At 40.9% G+C, this 18,921-nt stretch overlaps 1 non-coding gene across 1 annotated transcript; it reads right to left on the bottom strand.

Moving 5' to 3' along the window:
* Window positions 1-18,442: 18,442 nt before the first annotated feature.
* Window positions 18,443-18,549, bottom strand: LOC127077820 (small nucleolar RNA R71). Its single transcript, XR_007787591.1, has one exon. It is a non-coding gene; the product is annotated as a small nucleolar RNA R71 (small nucleolar RNA).
* Between the last annotated feature and the right edge of the window lie 372 nt (window positions 18,550-18,921).

Raw genomic sequence — 18,921 nt, 5'->3', positions numbered from 1 at the left:
TGGCTCCCAGGAAGACCATCCGGATTAATCTTGTAGCAATCTCTCCTCAACTCAAGAACTTAGTGTCAGAGCTTTCCGATCATGCCCAGTTCATCAAGAAACACGGTTCTCTCCTCAATTTGGTTACCACTGGTTTCAAAGAAGATATGATGAGAGTTTTATTCCAGTTCTTCGACCCTAAACATCATTGCTTCACATTCCCAGATTATCAGTTGGTACCTACACTGGAAGAGTTCTCCAGACTGCTTGGGATACCTATCCTTAATCAAATACCTTTCAGTGGTTTAGAAAAGGTTCCGAAGTCTGAAGAAGTTGCCGCAGCTTTACACATGACGAAGTCCGACATTGAAGCTAATTGGGTAACAAGGAGTGGAGTTAAGGGTTTACTTGCCAAGTTTCTGATAAATAAGGCTCGAGAATTCTTAAAGGATATGAATGTCCATGCTTTCGAAGATGTTCTAGCATTGCTAATCTATGGTTTGGTGCTATTTCCTAACCCAGACCAGTTCATAGACATGAATGCTATTAAGATATTTCTCACTCATAACCCTGTACCTACCTTGCTGGGAGACATTTTGCATTCCCTTCACACCCGTACTATGAAAAGGCAAGGGACTCTCATGTGCTGCATACCTCTGTTGTCTAGGTGGTTTATTTCGCACCTTCCTCAATCAGTCTTGAAGAACGAGCAGAATTTGAAATGGTCTCAAAGGATAATGTCGCTCTCCCACCCAGACATCTGTTGGTGTCCTCAGTTCAAGGAAAATGTTACCATCATTGACCGTTGTGGCGAGTTCCCTAATGTACCACTCCTAGGAATAATAGGGGGTATTACTTATAGTCCTGCTTTAGCTCTGCGACAGTTTGGTTATGCTCGAAGAGATGGTCCACATGAAATGATCATCGAAGGCATTGTGTTCGACTATGACAACGATTCCCAAGACCTCCGTCAAAGATTTGTACGAGCTTGGGGCATGGTGAAGAGAGGTACGTTAGGACAGAAAAATTCTATTCCTATGGAACCTTATCTCAGATGGGTACGCGCCAGAGCTCGTGAACTTGTCATGCCATATCTTGCAATCGGACCTCAGATTGTCGAACCTGAAGCTGAAGGAGGTGCTCCTCAGATCATTCCTTATCCAGATATGCCTACCAATGTTGAGGAACTAAAGAGATCCTGGATCCAGTGGAGAGAAGAAAGGGATACTTTCGAGACTCAGTTCGTCGCAGAAAGGAAGAAAGTGTTAGAACTTACCAGTCAGCTTAATGAGGAACGAAGACTCAATGCGTATCTTCGCCCAAAAAGAAGTCGCCCCTGGGAGACTTGAGCTTTCATTGTATTTTTATTATTATTCCTTTTGTAATGAACATTGATCAAAGAAATTAGCAATAAACATTTCTCTCTTGTTGGTGATTTACGCAAAGTTAAATTCCAAAAGTCCTTGAAAACATTTTATGCATTGCATAACATAACATAACACTGCATAACAGGTATTCTACAAGTTCAATGTTCTCACGGTCTTCATTGCAAACAGAAAAATGGATCTCGAACAAACTGTCAAAGATCTCCAGACTCAGAATGCTCAATTCAAGGAGATGATGCTAAGCTTATCCAAGGGGCAGGAGGAACTGAAGGCTCTTTTGCTCGAAAAGAAGAAAGACAAGAAAGTTGTGAGTTTCATTAACCCGGGAAGAAGGCGTAAAGGACAGGCCACAGGAGTCAAGTTTGGAATCCCGAATGGTCCAGAAGAGGGGGCGGAGAATGATTCAGAGGAAGAGAATGCTGATTTCTCCAACCCTGAGGACGACGATGAAGATTATGAAAATGAACAGTACTCTCCAAGAGATGATAAGTACAAGTTGCTGGAAGAACGTATGCTAGCTATGGAGGGTCAGAAGGCGCCCGGTCTGGATTTCGAAAGTTTGGGTCTGGTCTCCGATGTGACCATTCCTCGCAAATTCAAAATCCCCACTTTCACTAAGTACGATGGTGCGTCTTGTCCTCAGATGCATCTGAGAGCTTATGTGAGAAAGATTCAGCCGCATACCACTGGCAGGAAGCTATGGATCCATTTCTTCCAAGAGAGCCCGTCTGACACACAGTTGGAATGGTATTATCAGCTCGAGAGCTCTGACATCCGCACCTGGACTGATTTAGCAACAGCTTTCTATAAACAGTACCAGTATAACTCTGAACTAGCACCTACCCGGCTACAGTTGCAGAATATGACTATGGGATCTAAAGAAAGCTTTAAAGAATATGCTCAAAAGTGGAGAGATTTGGCTGGCAGAGTCAAACCCCCTATGACTGACAGAGAATTGGTGGACATGTTCATGGGCACACTGACCGGCCCATTCTACAGCCATCTACTGGGAAGTTCTTCATCAGGTTTCACTGAACTTATATTAACAGGTGAACGTGTTGAAAGCGGCATCCGAAGTGGAAAGATACAGGCGGCTACCTCTGCAAGCACCAAAAGGTCCTATCAGGGGAGGAACGAATCAAATGCTGTGTACGGTCAAAAGGGTCCTAACAAGAAAAACTGTGACCACGACATTGGAGCAGTTACGATTGCAGCACCACCATCTCAAAACTTCCAGCCCAAACAAGACAGGCCAAGAAGGCAGTTTACCAGGATCAATATGACCTTGGCACAGGCACTGCAGGGAATGCTAAAGGCAAATTTGATCACCCTCAGAGATCCTCCTACAAATCCCAACACTACCTCTTCTCGTTATAATCCCAATGCCAGGTGTGCGTATCACTCCGATAGCCCCGGGCATGATACAAATGATTGCTGGTCATTGAAGAATAAGATTCAGGATATGATCGAAGCTGGAGAAATTGAGTTTGAGCCTCCGGAGACTCCTAATGTCCTCACTGCCCCTATGCCTAATCATGACAAGACGGTTAATGTCGTGGATGAGGACGATCACGTTTCCAATGTGGCGGACTTAACATCTCCTCTCCCGATCATAAAGAGGAATTTATTGCAAGCTGGTTTATTTCCAGGTTGTGCTGAAGATTGCAATCTCTGCATACTCCGGCCCGAGGACTGTTTGAAATTGAAGAATGGTATTCAACGGCTGATGGACGATCGTACAGTTCTCTTCGAAAGGATTCCTAAGGCGGAAAACCCTATTGAAGAAATATCTGTGATTGCTAGGTCCAAAGTTCCAGTGAAGATTACCGCTACCAGGGCGCCTGTGAAGATTACTGCTGAGCCCAGGGTTGCTCCCCTAATCATCACTGCACCTGGCCCGATCCCGTATTCCTCAAGCAAAGCTATTCCGTGGAATTATGGCGGTGATGTTTACGTCCATGGCGTGAAGCAAGTGGATAATGCTGCTAATACTAGTGGCATTGTTGGGACCAGTAAAATTACTCGAAGCGGAAGGATCTTCTCACCAGAAATCTCACCTCCTGTCCTTGAAACTCGAGGAAAGGAACCAGTCAATCCTTCTCAGTCAGAGACACCGGTCGAAGTTACTCCCGAAGATGTTGCCAAACAAGAAATGGAAGAAGTGCTGAAAATCATTCGCAAGAGTGATTTTGATGTTGTAGAACAGTTGGGGCATACCCCGTCTAAGATCTCAATGTTATCCTTGCTGTTATCTTCTGAATCTCATGCCAATGCATTGGTAAAATTCTTGAAGACTGCTCACGTGCCTCAGGAAACATCTGTCGATCAGTTCGAAAATTATGTTGCTCACTTGGCTGTTGACAATGGCCTAGGCTTTTCCGATGCTGATCAGACACCAGCAGGAAAGAATCACAATAAAGCCCTGCATATCTCCATTGAGTGCAGGGGAATCACTTTGTCTCATGTGTTGATCGATAATGGCTCTTCCTTGAATGTGCTGCCGACAGCTGTGCTGGATAAGCTGGATTGTAAAAGCATTGAACTGAAACCTAGTGACATTGTGGTACGTGCTTACGATGGTGCGAAGAGTGTTGTCCATGGCGAAGTAGTCCTTCCTATCCAGATAGGACCTCAAGTCTTCAACATTACCTTCCATGTAATGAACATTCGTCCTGCCTATTCCTGCTTACTGGGACGCCCTTGGATTCATGGGGCAGGCGCTGTAGCCTCGTCTCTCCATCAAAAGTTGAGGTATCCCACAAAGGGCAAAAGTGTCACCGTGTGTGGAGAAGAAGAGTACATTGTCAGTAGTGTGCATACCTTCAGATACGTCGAGATGGATGGTGAATTCATTGAGACTCCTTGTCAGTCATTTGAAGTAGTTCCTCCGACCAATCCTGTCCTTAAGCCAACTTCCTGTGTACCCAAGGTTATTCGTGCTCCTCCTGCTATGATTTCTCTGAAGGACGCTCAAGCCGTGGTTGAAGATGGTGGTCGTACTGGCTGGGGTCAATTGATCGACGTACCGTACAAGTCTGACAAATTTGGCCTGGGGTTCAGCTCTGACAAGAGTCGAATTAATGCTGTAGAAGATGCTGACAGCGATTGCGACCTGGATAGCTGGATTTTCCCAACAATTGGTGACGGACTCAATAATTGGAAGGCTGAAGACACTATCCCGATTTCCTTTAGTCAGGAGTAATTGTTATTGTCTATTTTAGTGTTGCAAATTTTTGTTTTTTTTACAATTGAACTTCTCCAAGCGTTGTGTCTATGCCCGGGGCACAATAGCTAATTTGTTAAGGGTTTTGTCATCTTCATAAGCATATTCATATTCAATAAATCAATGGACTTTTTGCATTCAAATATTGCGCTCTTTATCTTTTCTGTCATCTTCCAAACGAGCTATGTTTTCTTACACACACTCACGTAACGAATTGCAGATCCATACCCACTCTGGATCCTGTTGACAATAGTTCTACTACTGTTCATTATGACTTTGAAAATCCGATCTACCAAGCCGAGGATGGAAGTGAGGAAGATTGTGAAGTACCTGGAGAACTTGCCAGACTGTTACTGCAGGAAGAAAGGACTATACAGCCACACGAGGAGTCAGTTGAGACTGTAAATCTGGGCACTGAAGTAAACAAGAAAGAAGTCAAAATAGGAGCAGGCTTGGAAAACAGTGTCAAGAGAAGGTTGATTCAGAGGTTGCATGACTATGTAGAGATTTTTGCTTGGTCTTATGAAGACATGCCAGGACTGGATACCGATATAGTAGTGCATCGACTGCCAACGAGGGAAGAATGTCGTCCTGTTAAGCAAAAGGTTCGTCGCATGCGTCCTGAAATGTCTGAGAAAATCAAAGCCGAGGTGATGAAACAATTTGATGCAGGTTTTCTGGCTGTTACTTCTTATCCTCAATGGGTTGCTAATGTGGTACCAGTGCCAAAGAAGGATGGTAAGGTGCGAATGTGTGTAGATTACCGAGACCTGAATAAAGCGAGTCCCAAGGATGACTTTCCACTCCCGCACATTGATGTTCTGGTAGATAACACCGCTCAACACAAGGTGTTCTCATTCATGGATGGATTCTCAGGTTACAACCAGATTAAGATGGCGCCTGAGGACATGGAGAAAACTACGTTTGTGACGCAATGGGGCACGTTCTGTTATAAAGTAATGCCATTTGGTTTAAAGAATGCAGGGGCAACGTACCAGCGTGCTATGGTGGTTTTGTTCCATGATATGATCCATCATGAAATAGAAGTATATGTGGATGACATGATAGCCAGATCTCATACTGAGGAGGAACATCTCGATCATTTGTACAAATTGTTTGAGAGGTTGAAGAAATACAAGCTAAGATTGAACCCGAACAAATGCACCTTTGGAGTAAGATCCGGTAAACTCCTGGGATTTATTGTCAGTGGTAAAGGGATTGGGGTTGACCCGGCTAAGGTGAAGGCTATTCAAGAAATGCCAGTTCCCCGTACGGATAAAGAAGTCAGAGGTTTCTTGGGACGGTTGAACTACATTGCCCGATTTATCTCCCATTTGACCGCTACTTGCAAACCCATCTTCAAATTACTGAGGAAAAATCAAGAGATGATATGGAATGATGAATGCCAAGAAGCTTTTGACAAAATCAAGAAATATCTCCAAGAACCTCCAATTCTGGTACCGCCCGTTGAAGGAAGACCTCTAATCATGTATTTGACCGTATTAGAAAATTCAATGGGGTGTGTGTTGGGGCAACATGACGAGTCTGGTCGAAAAGAGCATGCCATATACTACCTTAGCAAAAAGTTTACCGACTGTGAAACAAGATACTCACTGCTCGAGAGAACTTGCTGTGCTTTGGCCTGGGCTGCTCGCCGACTAAGACAATACATGTTGAATCATACCACTTTATTGATTTCTAAGATGGATCCCATCAAATACTTATTTGAGAAACCTGCCCTCTCCGGAAGAATAGCAAGATGGCAGATGATTCTAACAGAGTACGACATCCAGTATACTACCCAGAAAGCAATCAAAGGAAGCGTGCTAGCCGATCATTTGGCTCATCAAGCAGTGGATGATTACCAATCTATGAATTTTGAGTTCCCAGATGAGGATGTCATGCTTGTTACTGATTATGAAGAACCTGGACCGGAGGAAGGACCCGAACTAGGATCCCGATGGACTATGGTTTTCGATGGGTCTTCTAATGCATTGGGCAATGGTGTTGGTGTGGTAATCATTTCTCCCGAGGGTTACCATACGCCTTTCACTGCTAGACTATGTTTTCATTGTACCAATAATATGGCTGAGTATGAAGCATGTATTTTGGGACTCAAGGCTGCTATAGACCGGCGGGTCAAGTTTTTGAGTGTGTACGGAGACTCAACATTAGTAATCAGTCAGATCAAAGGAGAATGGGACACTAAGCATCCGAATCTCATCCCTTACCGAGAACGGGTGATGACATTAATCCCATACTTTGAAGAGATAACATTCGAACATATCCCACGAGAAGAGAATCAGTTGGCAGACGCATTAGCTACCATGTTATCTATGTTCAGAGTCAGATGGGACAATGAAGCTCCCAGGATCACCATTGAGCGACTAGATGAACCGGCATACTGTTATGAACTTAACACCGAGGGAGTACGGGAAAAACCTTGGTTCCACGAAGTAAAAAGATATTTAGAAACTCAGGAGTACCCTAAGGGGGCATCTATCAATGATAGAAAATTCCTGAGGAAGTTCTCTGCTAAATTCTTTTTGAGTAATGGAGTATTATACAAACGTAATCATGACTCAACTTTGCTTCGCTGTGTGGATAAAAAGGAAGCAGAAGAGATTATGGAAGATATGCACGACGGTATTTTCGGGACTCATTCCAGTGGACATACGATGGCCAAGAAGATTCTGAGATCAGGGTATTATTGGTCTACCATGGAAGTTGATTGCCACCATCACTCCAGAACCTGTCACAAGTGCCAGATATATGCGGATAAAGTACATGCACCTCCTGCTCCATTGAACGTGTTGACCGCACCTTGGCCCTTTGCAATGTGGGGCATTGATATGATTGGGGAGATTAAACCTACTGCTTCTAATGGACATCGCTTCATCCTTGTCGCTATTGATTACTTTACAAAGTGGGTAGAGGCCGCCTCATTTGCTTCTGTCACCAAGAATGTGGTGGCACGATTCATCAAGAATAATCTCATTTGTCGATATGGCATCCCTGAAAGAATTATTACTGACAATGGTACTAATTTGAACAACAAGATGATTACTGAACTCTGCACGCAGTTCAACGTAAAGCACCATAACTCTTCTCCGTACCGACCAAAGATGAATGGCGCTGTAGAAGCTGCTAATAAGAATATCAAGAAGATCATACAAAAGATGACGGTGACGTACAAAGACTGGCATGAGATGTTACCGTTTGCTCTTCACGGTTATCGCACTTCAGTACGCACTTCGACAGGAGCAACTCCTTTCTCTTTAGTCTACGGAATGGAAGCCGTTTTACCAGTGGAAGTTCAGATTCCCTCTCTACGAATCATGAAAGAGGCGGGCTTAGATGAAGATGAATGGATTCAGACTCGACTCGACCAGATAAACTTGATCGATGAGAAGAGACTTGCGGCTGTGTGTCATGGACAAATATATCAGAAACGCATGACCCAGGCATTTAACAAAAGAGTCAAGAGACAGGTGTATCAAATCGGCGACTTGGTGGTCAAGCGTATCATTCTACCATAAGGTGATCCCAGAGGCAAGTGGACTCCCACATACGAAGGGCCATTTGTGGTTAAGAAAGTATTCTCTGGTGGAGCCATGATACTTGCTACGATGGATGGCGAAGACTTCCCGCATCCCGTGAACGCAGACATAGTCAAAAAATACTACGCATAAAAGGGACCCGCTAGGTCGACGTATCTAGGCAAAAGTAAGGGCATCCCGGCGAACCAAAAGGGTTCGGGCAAAATTTAGGGATAAACATAAAAAATGTGCACCCGGCAAGTCGAAAACCTGAAAAGGCGGCTTGGGCAAAAAGGGGTATCCTGGTGGATTGAAAACCTGAAAAGGCGGTCCAGGCAAAAATTAGGGATCAAAGCGTATGACTATGTCCCGTTCTCAGACAGCTTCATCCAAGTTCAAAGGACTGAACAAGCTAATCACTTCTATCCGACAGCAGGAGATGAGACGCTTGAAGACATAATGGCAGTAGTAGAATTAAAGTCAATAGGACGTTTTCGGCATAGCTTTCTCTTTGTTTTCTTGACAATTTCCTCTTACTAGGATTTTTGTCTCCTTGTACACAAATTGCCTGTTTATAGGCCCACTTTCAAAATCAATACAATTTTATCTCCAAAAAAAAGATGCTTTGGTTTTCATTTTTTCTGTTTTGTTTGCGTAAACGTCCATTGATTTAATTTGAATTGATTTATGCATTTGAATATGATCAATGTTTACAACAAAAAAAAATTTGCATGCCTAGAATAGTAATAGCAATTACTATACGACTTCAGGATCGAGGAGAAGGTCTAACCATGCTTTCCCATGAATCCGTTGCCAATTCTCTTCCCCAGCAAAGCCAGTCATTCCCAGAAGAGAGTGGCATTACTAGACAAATGGGTCATCTCTTCCACCCCTAGCCAGGCTTCTGTTGAACATTTCTACCATCAGACAGAAATCAAGCATCCCCGACTAAGAAAGGATCACCGATACCAGTATCTCCAACCAGAAGATTGAGATTTGTTTTCCCCAGTAGAGTCCTCAGGAAGAACTTTTCTGATGCATAATTCATTCATTACATCATTTCACAACATACGCATGCATACATCATTCGCATTTAGTTTCAGAAGCATAAAACATCTCATGCATCATGACATGGCATGAAGCTAACTTTATTGTTCAGGTTAATTATCCTCCTGATACAGTCAAAACAAAGGTCCATTCAGACGGACATCCTCGACAATTACGTTCAGATTCAAATACATCTTTCAGATATACTCCATGTCAACATTCATTCTGACATCCTCCTAACGATGGCATCTATAAGCCCATCCCAGACATTTATTGCAAATACAGCATATACAAATACTATCAGATATAGCCTAGCATACGGTTCATTCTGATTCAGCTCTACATATGACTCTTTCAACTCAGATGCGATCTAACGTACGATCCATTCCGACCTTCAACAACTCCAATACGGTCTAGCATACGACCCAGTTGGACCTTCAAGGCCTCAAATGCCACCTAGCGTACGGTACATTCTGAAGTGTAGTCTGGCGTATGACTACCCCCTTTATTATCAGATGCAGCCTAACGGACGGCTCGTTCTGCTACTCAGAGACGGTCTAGCTTACGACCCGCTTGGAGGTTCATCCCCTCAAATGCTACCTAGCGTACGGTACATTCTGAAGTGTAGTCTGGCGTATGACTACCCCCTTCATTATCAGGTACGGCCTAACGGATGGCTCAGTCTACAACTCAGATACGATCTAGCATACGATCCATTCTGATCCTTCACCCCCAGTAACGATACAGTCTAACGGACGGCTCGTTCCGCAACTCAGATACGATCTAGCGTACGATCCATTCTGATCCTTTATCCCCAGCAGTGTATGACTCATTCGGATTCTTATCTCATTTTGATTCGGCACAACATATTACTCCCCCAACAAGTCCGATACGGTCTAGCGTACGACCCATTCGGATCTTCATTCCTCAGATACTACCTAGCGTACCGTACATCCCGAGGTGTAGTCTAGCGTACGACTACTTTTCGTCAGATACAGCCTAACAGACGGCCCATTCTGCAACTCAGATACGATCTAGCGTATGATCCATTCTGATCTGTTATCCCCAGCGGCGTATGACCCATTCTAACTCCCCAGTGAAGTCGACGGCCTAATGAATGATTCACTATACGGTCTGGCGTATGACCCAGTGACACCCATGACTTCAGATATCTTCTAACGTACGACGCACTCTGAAGCTCTCATCATCAAACTTCCTAGATGGCATCTTTAAGCCCATCTCCGTCAAGACTAACTAATTGACAAGTGCAAATTTTTGGGGCGTTCTAAGTGTTCAATAATCTTCCACCTCCAGACCACGAATGGCGTACATACCATTTTGGCTCTCTCGGTTCAAGAATATTGAACAGGGGCAGCTGTCATACCCCAAAATTTGCCCATTAATATTTTAAGACATTTTTCAGGGCACTCCGACTCATTTTTATGACACTGATCTTAAAGGAACGAAGGCCCAGCTCACGAATGGCCCAATCCAGAAAATGGCCCAAACTGGCCTGTTCGCTACGCGTTCGCTACACGCTCGCCTAGCGAACGTTCGCTACACGCTCGCCTAGCGAACGTTCGCACGCGTTCGCCACCAGCTCGCCTAGCGAAGCTGACAGACAACAAAAAATTTCGGGCTTCATTCTGAGCCCATTAGGTCATGAAAAAGAGCATTATAAATACCAGCACTTCAGTAATGAAAGGAGGAGGACAAAAAACAGAGAGGAAGACGGACGGAAACCCTGGCATAGAAACCCGGGAGATTAATTCAGAGCATTCCGAGTAAAGAAACCCTGAAGGCCGCTCATCCGCTCCGAAGCTACCGCCGCCCAACTCCATTCGATACCAAGCTCAGTTACAAACAGGTTTGCCTATCACTAATGTTTTATGCTTCTAATCGATAATCTTTACATATATAAGGCATCATGATTAAACTTTCGGATATGTAATATGATTTCATGTATGAATTTAAGTATGCCTGAATACCCTGAATATTTGACCATGCTATTTCTGTAATTGAATGCCATAAGCCATGCAGCAGGTTGAGATTGTATTGTTCTGAAATTCAAAACCCGTGGCCGCTCGCTAGCACATCGCTAAGCGAGCCTGAAGCGAACACTCGCTAAGCCCTCGCTAGGCGAAGCAGGGGCGAACGAGACAGTGGCTGTTTTGTTTCTTTTATGTTCTGCCTTATGTTTATCTAACCAAGATTTGTTACAGTTCTACATTATTTGGCCTGATTTTTATGACTGTTGTGTTCATTTTGTGGTGCAATTTTCAATTACACTTTATTTCGGTATTTTAACCCGTTTGCTGAATTTTGTAAGGGTTCACATATTCCCGAAGAAACGGTCGGCTAGGTATTCCACTTTATTTGTGGGATATCCTTGTGGATTTTCACCCTAAATTACCTAATTAATTTTAAATAATTAATTTTAATGTATTAATTTTAATGTATTAATTTTAATGTATTGATTTTAATGTGGAGATTCATCCTAATCACCTAATTGACTTTAAAATATGACCTTTAAACATGTGATTTTGGACCTCTCTTTGCTGCCCTACGGTATAACGGTCATGTCCCGCGAATGTAGGGATACACTTAGCAAAGACCCTTCGATTAAATCATCATGTCCCTTTAAAATAAATCATAGTCCCTCGGATGTTGCCTTCGAATATATGATTTTGTCCCTCGATGACCCTTCGGTGTAGCCTACGGTTAAATGATGATCGTCCCTTCGAATGCTAAGGTATCCTTACAACTGTTGCCTTCAATGACCTATCGATGACCCTACAATGACCCTTAAACATCCAAAGGATAAAATTACTTACTTCTCAATAGTAAGGACAGTTTTACCCTCATAAGGATAGGAAACGTTCATAACGACCTTAGGAAGGTATAACTCTCAATTACTGGATCATAACCTAAAATATTTTCAACACCTCACACCTTTCAAAACCTCTTTTGGAAAATCACCACTTGGTATACATTCTTACTAGAATCATTACCGAGTTATATTTTTCTAAACAACTTTCAAAACTAAACGAGATAACCACTTTGTATACATTCATACGAGAATCAGTACAAAGTTAAACTCTCTTTTCGAAACATTTTTAAACAATTCACCAACACTTTTCATACAAAAATATAAGTGATCCAGCAATTAAGAGCCCATGGATAACCATGGATACAAAGGGTGCTAATACCTTCCCTTTGTATAATGTACCTCCCGAACCCAAAATCTATTGAGGTCTTTCCTGTTCTTTTCCACCTTTCCTTATTGGATAAAAGAAAAGTCGGTGGCGACTCTTGCTATCCGCAACATTGCGATAAAAAGCAAAATACCCCTAGTCAGTTCACCGTATGACACTGTGAAACACAAGCCAACTGAAATCGGGTGTAGTTAGCTCTTAACCCTAACATTGAGAGTTAGGGTGAAGCAGATGAAATGGGAAGTAAGGGTAAGACCTCACAGCTCTTATCCCTGGCCTGGGAGAGCTTGACTCAAAATAGAATGTGTGGGAGTTCAGAATGTAGGAACTCTTCTCCACAAGTGACTGACACAACATGATCTTGGGTTAATATCCACAATGCATCAACACAAGGTGTGAGCAAAGTGGATGACACACTGAATAGCAGAAGATGGATTACACATCTCTTTTATCTGCCAATTGCCTCATAAGAGGACTTTTCCTGCTTGGCACAAAAATAAACATTCACAAGCATTGCCTCTTAAGGAGGGCTTCAGACAGGTGCCTGCCCACATAACAGGACAGGTCTTCCAGACTACATGAAGTCAGAGATATTATACCTAAGTGGTTAAGCAACCAAGCAAAAGCAAGTTCAAATTGAACTTCAGCAACTTATGTACCTGTTGAAACATCAAACAAATCAGTTCAACTGTACAGACAAACAGACAACATCAATATCAAACAGTCAAACCCAATGAGCAAAGGCATAAGCCAACAAGTCAAACTCAAATGAGTTAACAACCCTACAAAACACACAAGGTTATTAGCCAAAAGTAAACATCAAATGCTCAAGTGATAGAGCATCACCAACTATGGAACTTGAATGCTCAACCTAAAGTCAAAGCTCAAGCATAAGCAACTAACCACTAGGTCAAAGCCTAGGGTCAAAGATGGAGAAAAAATTTAAAACAGAAGCTGAAATTTAACATGAATCAACTTCAAACACATATTGAAACAATCCAAAAGGTCTCATCTCAATATCAATTAACAAATCCATTTCATGAACCAAACATGGCAAGGCATGCAAATTGTGACCACATTGTGACATTAGAAGAAACAAATGCACATTAAATAAAAAATTATTCAAATAATCTTGGAAAAATTCATGAGTAAACAGGACATACAACATGATTATCACACAAAAAATTAGAGGCATTGGACATCATTAGGCATGGCAATCACATAGCATAAGTCAAGATAATCACAACAAGCACATGTGTGACACAAATTGTCACACCAACTTAGCATAGGCATAAAACAGAAATGGTAATTGGTAAAAACCTCAAACCAAAGCCAAAACAACACTCAACATGTCTAGAAATAGTGTGCAAAATTTCACATTCATTGGATAAGGAACAAGCATTTCACAAACAAATGAAGTTCAAGGCAATGTAAAAGCTCAAATGTGACCATCCAGAATGAAAAATCTCAATTAAATCAGAAATGATCCCAAAAATTCTAACAAAAATCATGCTCATTCACAACATTCATGTCAAGCATCATACAAAAAATAAGGACAATTGGATATCATTTGGCATGGTAAACACATCAATCAAGTTGAACATCACAAGGTGTGACACAAATTGTCACATCTACCTTAACATGATCATAAAACAGAAATGACACATGATAAAAATACCAAATCAACACCATAATTTCAAGCCATGAGTCTAGTTTCAGCATGTAAAATTTCATGAGCATTAGATTAAAAATGAGCATTTCACAAAGGATATGGCAAGGCAAGGTACAAAATGGACATGTATTCAATCACTCTAGCACCAAAAAATATTCAGCCAAGCACAATTTTGGAATTAATGATCAAAATATAATAGACAAAAAATGCAACACAATGCAAAAAACCTGAGAATTTTTGGATGATTATTCAATTTGTTATGAATTTTGCAAGATTGAAAGAAAAATGAAATGGACATGTGACAAATAAATGAAATAAAATGAAATATTAATTTGAATTTTTAAAAGTGGCGCCAGCATGTGAAACGCGACGTTTCACTTAATGTGCTGGCCCAATCAGAAGCGTGCATGGGAAATGTTCATGACCAATCAGATTTAAGCCCTAGGACAAACATAATGGAACGAATTTTCGTGGCAAAAACGCAATCAAAACCGTGGCCTAAAATCTGCATTTCATCTTCCTCAACACGCATGCATGAACAGTGGATGTTCATCAATCATCAAGAAAAAATTCTCCAGATTTTGAAATTAAACACACTAATGTGAAGATCCTTCAACATACATCACAAATCAACGCATGGCTAAGCTTAAATCATCATGTCAAGATCAAATAGAGCAAAACTAATTTCATGCATGGAACTTTAAATCAACCTAACTCAGTGAATATTGCATGGATTTTAATGATTCGAAGCTCAGCATGACCACAACAACAAGATCTACAACAATAGCATAATGAATTTGAGAAAAGAGAGATTCGATTAGTGACCTCTTGTAGAGCAGATCCTTTGAATCGTGTTATCCAGGCCTGGCAATGCTTCCAAGTTCTTCCAGAATGCTTGTATGAATGATTGGAAGGAAAATTGAAGTTCAATTACTCTTGATTTCAACAGAATTCGAATTCACCATTGTTGAGTTCAAGCTTGCATATGCTTCAAACAGGCACGAATTGCTATGGATCTATGTTCAATCTTGCTCCATGTTGCTTCCAGATGATGATTCAACCAAAGGAAATGGATGAGATGTGAAGAAATTTGGAGAAATTTTGAGAGAGAATTTTGAGAGATTTTTCTAGATCTGAAAAAATGACATGTTCCTCTAAAAAACAGTTAGGGTTATGGTATATATATGTCATGCTAATCAAGCTTCTAATCATGTTTAGCCAAATGGTAATGGTAATTAGTAAAATGAGGTGCAAGTGCAATTTTGGTTTTTCACCTTATGCATGAAAATCATGAATGTACAGTACACGAATTTGTATTCATTTTCACTTAAAAATCCATTTTGGAGCCAATGGTGGTGGTGGAATGCTTAAACAATGCACCAAATTTAAACTCCAATTTTTCCCTCCAAAAATGCAAGAATTTGCAAATGATTATGTGATGACAATTGGTGTAATGCAATGTATGTTTTGGAAACTAGAGGTTAAAAGGAGAATTTAGCAAAAAGAACCACTTGAATTGGAGTTTTGGTTGAGAAGTTATGCCCATTTGAAACTCCATGTACACTTTGTCAAGATCTGATCATATCTCCTTAACCACACATGAGAAATTTATGATCTTGGACTTCTTGGAAATGGGAGAGAAAGATCTACAACTTTCATGTTCAACAAAATTTCATTTGAAGCTTTCTTGATAATGTAATCTTGAGTTGAAAACCTTTCCATTTTTGGCAAGTTCAAATTATAGGTCACTTTCTATTTTTGGAAAGTTTTGACCTGACTTTATTTTCTTCAATGTTGATGTTTGAAATGTCAAATGAGACTTGTTTGAACATGAATGAAGTATTTCCACTCACTTCCCACCTACAAATCCAACAGTTGACTTTGCATTTGACTTTTATGATTGATAGATGACTTGGCCATGCACAGATGATTTTGAACCTCAACCACTTGATGAAATGGCTCCAAAATGAAACCCTAGCTTATACAAGCTCAATAAAATCATATGATGATCCCCATCTTAATAAAGACCTCATCTCCCTGAAAATCCCTGATTGGCATAATGCAACTGACTAGGGTTGACCAGAGGTCAAAACCCTAATCCCAAGGAGCTTGATCAGAAATAATGAACCATGATGATGATGATGTACCATCTCAACCAAGACAATACCCAATCTCCTTGAGGAACCAAGAAACCCTAATTGAAGCACAAACCCTCAGATGATTGGTGATCCATTCATGAGACCCTCAAGCTTGAACCTTTTAACCTCTTTATCTTCTGAGTAAGACTTAGGAGGATGACTTGTTTTATTTCTCATGATATGCAATATGCAATGACTAATGCCCTAAAACATGAGATGCAATATGCTAAGCTAGTCCCAAGAGAGGAGGGCAAATTTTGAGGTGTTACAAAGGGCATCCAAGTAAATTCCACCTTTTTTATTTGCTTATAAATAGAAACGCGAATTCAGTTTTACAATCATCCAAACTTCGAGCAGACGAAGATCCAAACTTAGAGCAGACGAAGATCCAAACTTAGAACAGAGGCAAACTCAGAAGCAACTTTGTTTCACTTAGGCATATATTCAGTATTTTATAGTGGTAATCGCTTCCCATTGGAGTGTTACCACAATTGTGTAATCAAGTCTGTGATAGAGTCTGTAATCGAGTTTGGAGCACTTTGGAAGGAAGTTAATCCTGCCGCCATTTTCTTTTCCGCATTGCAATTTACTCAGCCCTCCGACTGGAGTAGGTTTTTATTACTCGCCTTTACTTTATTTATTTCCCGCACTCGCCTTTACTTTATTTATTTCCCGCACTCGCTTTTACTTTATTTATTTCCCGCACTCGCTTTATTTTATTTATTTTCCGCACTCGCTTTTACTTTATTTATTTCTTGCACTCGCTTTAAATTATTTATTTCTCGCACTCGCTTTAAATTATTTATTTCCTCGCACTCGCACTACTTTTATTTACTTTCCGTACTCGCACTACTTTTATTTATTTTAATGCACTTTTACTTTACCATGTCTAGCTAAATTTATAAGGTTAGAATGTAAGGATCATAATTGAACCGATAATCCGTACAATTGTTCGTAGAAACACTTAAGGGCTATTTTAACTTTCAAATTAAGTTTTCCCGCACTTCAATTCCGTTGGGTAAGATCGAAAGCCGTCCAACGTCTATTTAAACTTAATTATTTTTAACTATTTCAAAAACAGCGAAAGCGCTTTGTCTAGTTCATTAGGAGTTTTTAACATTAAGAAGAAAAGAGATTTTAAAACTATCTTCGGACGCGTTTATAAGTTTAGAGTCTGGTTCGTAAGAACCTCTTTTGGTTAAGAAGTCCAGGTTATAATACTTTTCAACTTAGTCAAGATACTATATTTCTTAAAAATAGGTTTACTACTCTAACGCAATGCGCGCCTTTTTATAAGTGACAATAAGAGGGTTTGATTAGGGAGTACAACCTGATTCTGAATACGCGAAAGCGACAGTTCCTGTTAAATTAGTTCTTTTCAAAGTAGGAAACATTGCCCATAAGTAGTTCTATTAGCAAGTACTTGGATTATCAATTGATTACGTGAATTACATTCGACCCTGTCTTTATTAATTATATTCTATTTCAATACTTTACTTTTTATTGCACACTACGAAAACACTTATTTTGATTGCCTTTGATAAACACCATAACAACAGATAATGATAGCTTGACACTTGGTCTCTGTGGATACGATAATCTTTTATATTACTCTGACGCGTTCGTATACTTGCGAACACCGCATCAAGTTTTCCAACGCATCAAGTTTTTGGCGCCGTTGTCGGGGACCAATTTCGTCAAATTTCATTTTCCTGTTGTTATATCGTTTAGACTTAGGTTATTTCCCGTCGGTTAATGCGAAGAACTCGCAGTACCAGAAGTTTAAGCTTAGTAAACCCTCTGGCGGAACCTGAACGTTACGCTCGCGCACGTTTATTCTTTCATAGAATTAAGAGAGTTATGGCCGAAGATCAAAACCAAAGACCTCTTAAGGACTTCGCTCAACCATCTAACGAAGAACCTAGTTCTAGTATAGTAAACCCAATCATCCCAGCTAATAATTTTGAACTTAAACCGTCCCTATTGCAACTAGTGCAACAGAGACAATTCGCGGGTCTCGCTACCGAGAACCCTAACCAACATTTAAAAATATTTCTTCAATTAGCAGATACTTTTAAAACCAATGGAGCTTCTCCTGAGGCAATATGTTTAAGATTATTTCCTTTTTCCCTCAGAGATAAAGCCCTATCATGGTTAGATTCCCTTCCACCCAATTCCATTACGACTTGGGATAACCTTAGAAGAGTTTTTCTTGCTAGATATTTTCCCCCGAGTAAGATCACCGTTCTTCAAAACCATATAACTAGATTTACCCAAAACCATGGAGAATCGTTGTTCGAAGCTTGGGAGAGATATAAAGAGTTGTTACGAGCATGCCCACATCATGGTTTAGAAAATTGGTTAATCATTCAAACCTTTTATAATGGACTTCATTATAACACAAAGATGACCATCGACGCTGCCGCAGGCGGTGCTCTGATGAACAAACCTTATCCTGAAGCTAGTGCGCTCATCGAAGACATGGCTCAAAACCATCAATCATGGGGAGTCGAACGAGCGACAGTTGAGAAGAAGGAAGCCCAAGGAGGAGTGCATGAACTAAGCTCTATAGACATGATGCAAGCTAAGATGGACGCATTAGCCCTTAAAGTCGAGCATATGTGCATAAACCAGAATACTGTAGCCGCAGTTTTGTCGGATTGTGAGATATGTGGAACCCAAGGACACCAATCCGCAGAATGTAGTCTATTGAACGAAACCCA

Source organism: Lathyrus oleraceus, chromosome 4, assembly GCF_024323335.1.
Source record: "Lathyrus oleraceus cultivar Zhongwan6 chromosome 4, CAAS_Psat_ZW6_1.0, whole genome shotgun sequence".
Classification (NCBI taxonomy): Eukaryota; Viridiplantae; Streptophyta; class Magnoliopsida; order Fabales; family Fabaceae; genus Lathyrus; species Lathyrus oleraceus.
The sequence above is the reverse complement of the archived record's forward strand: the minus strand, read 5'-3'. Positions and strand labels throughout refer to the sequence as shown.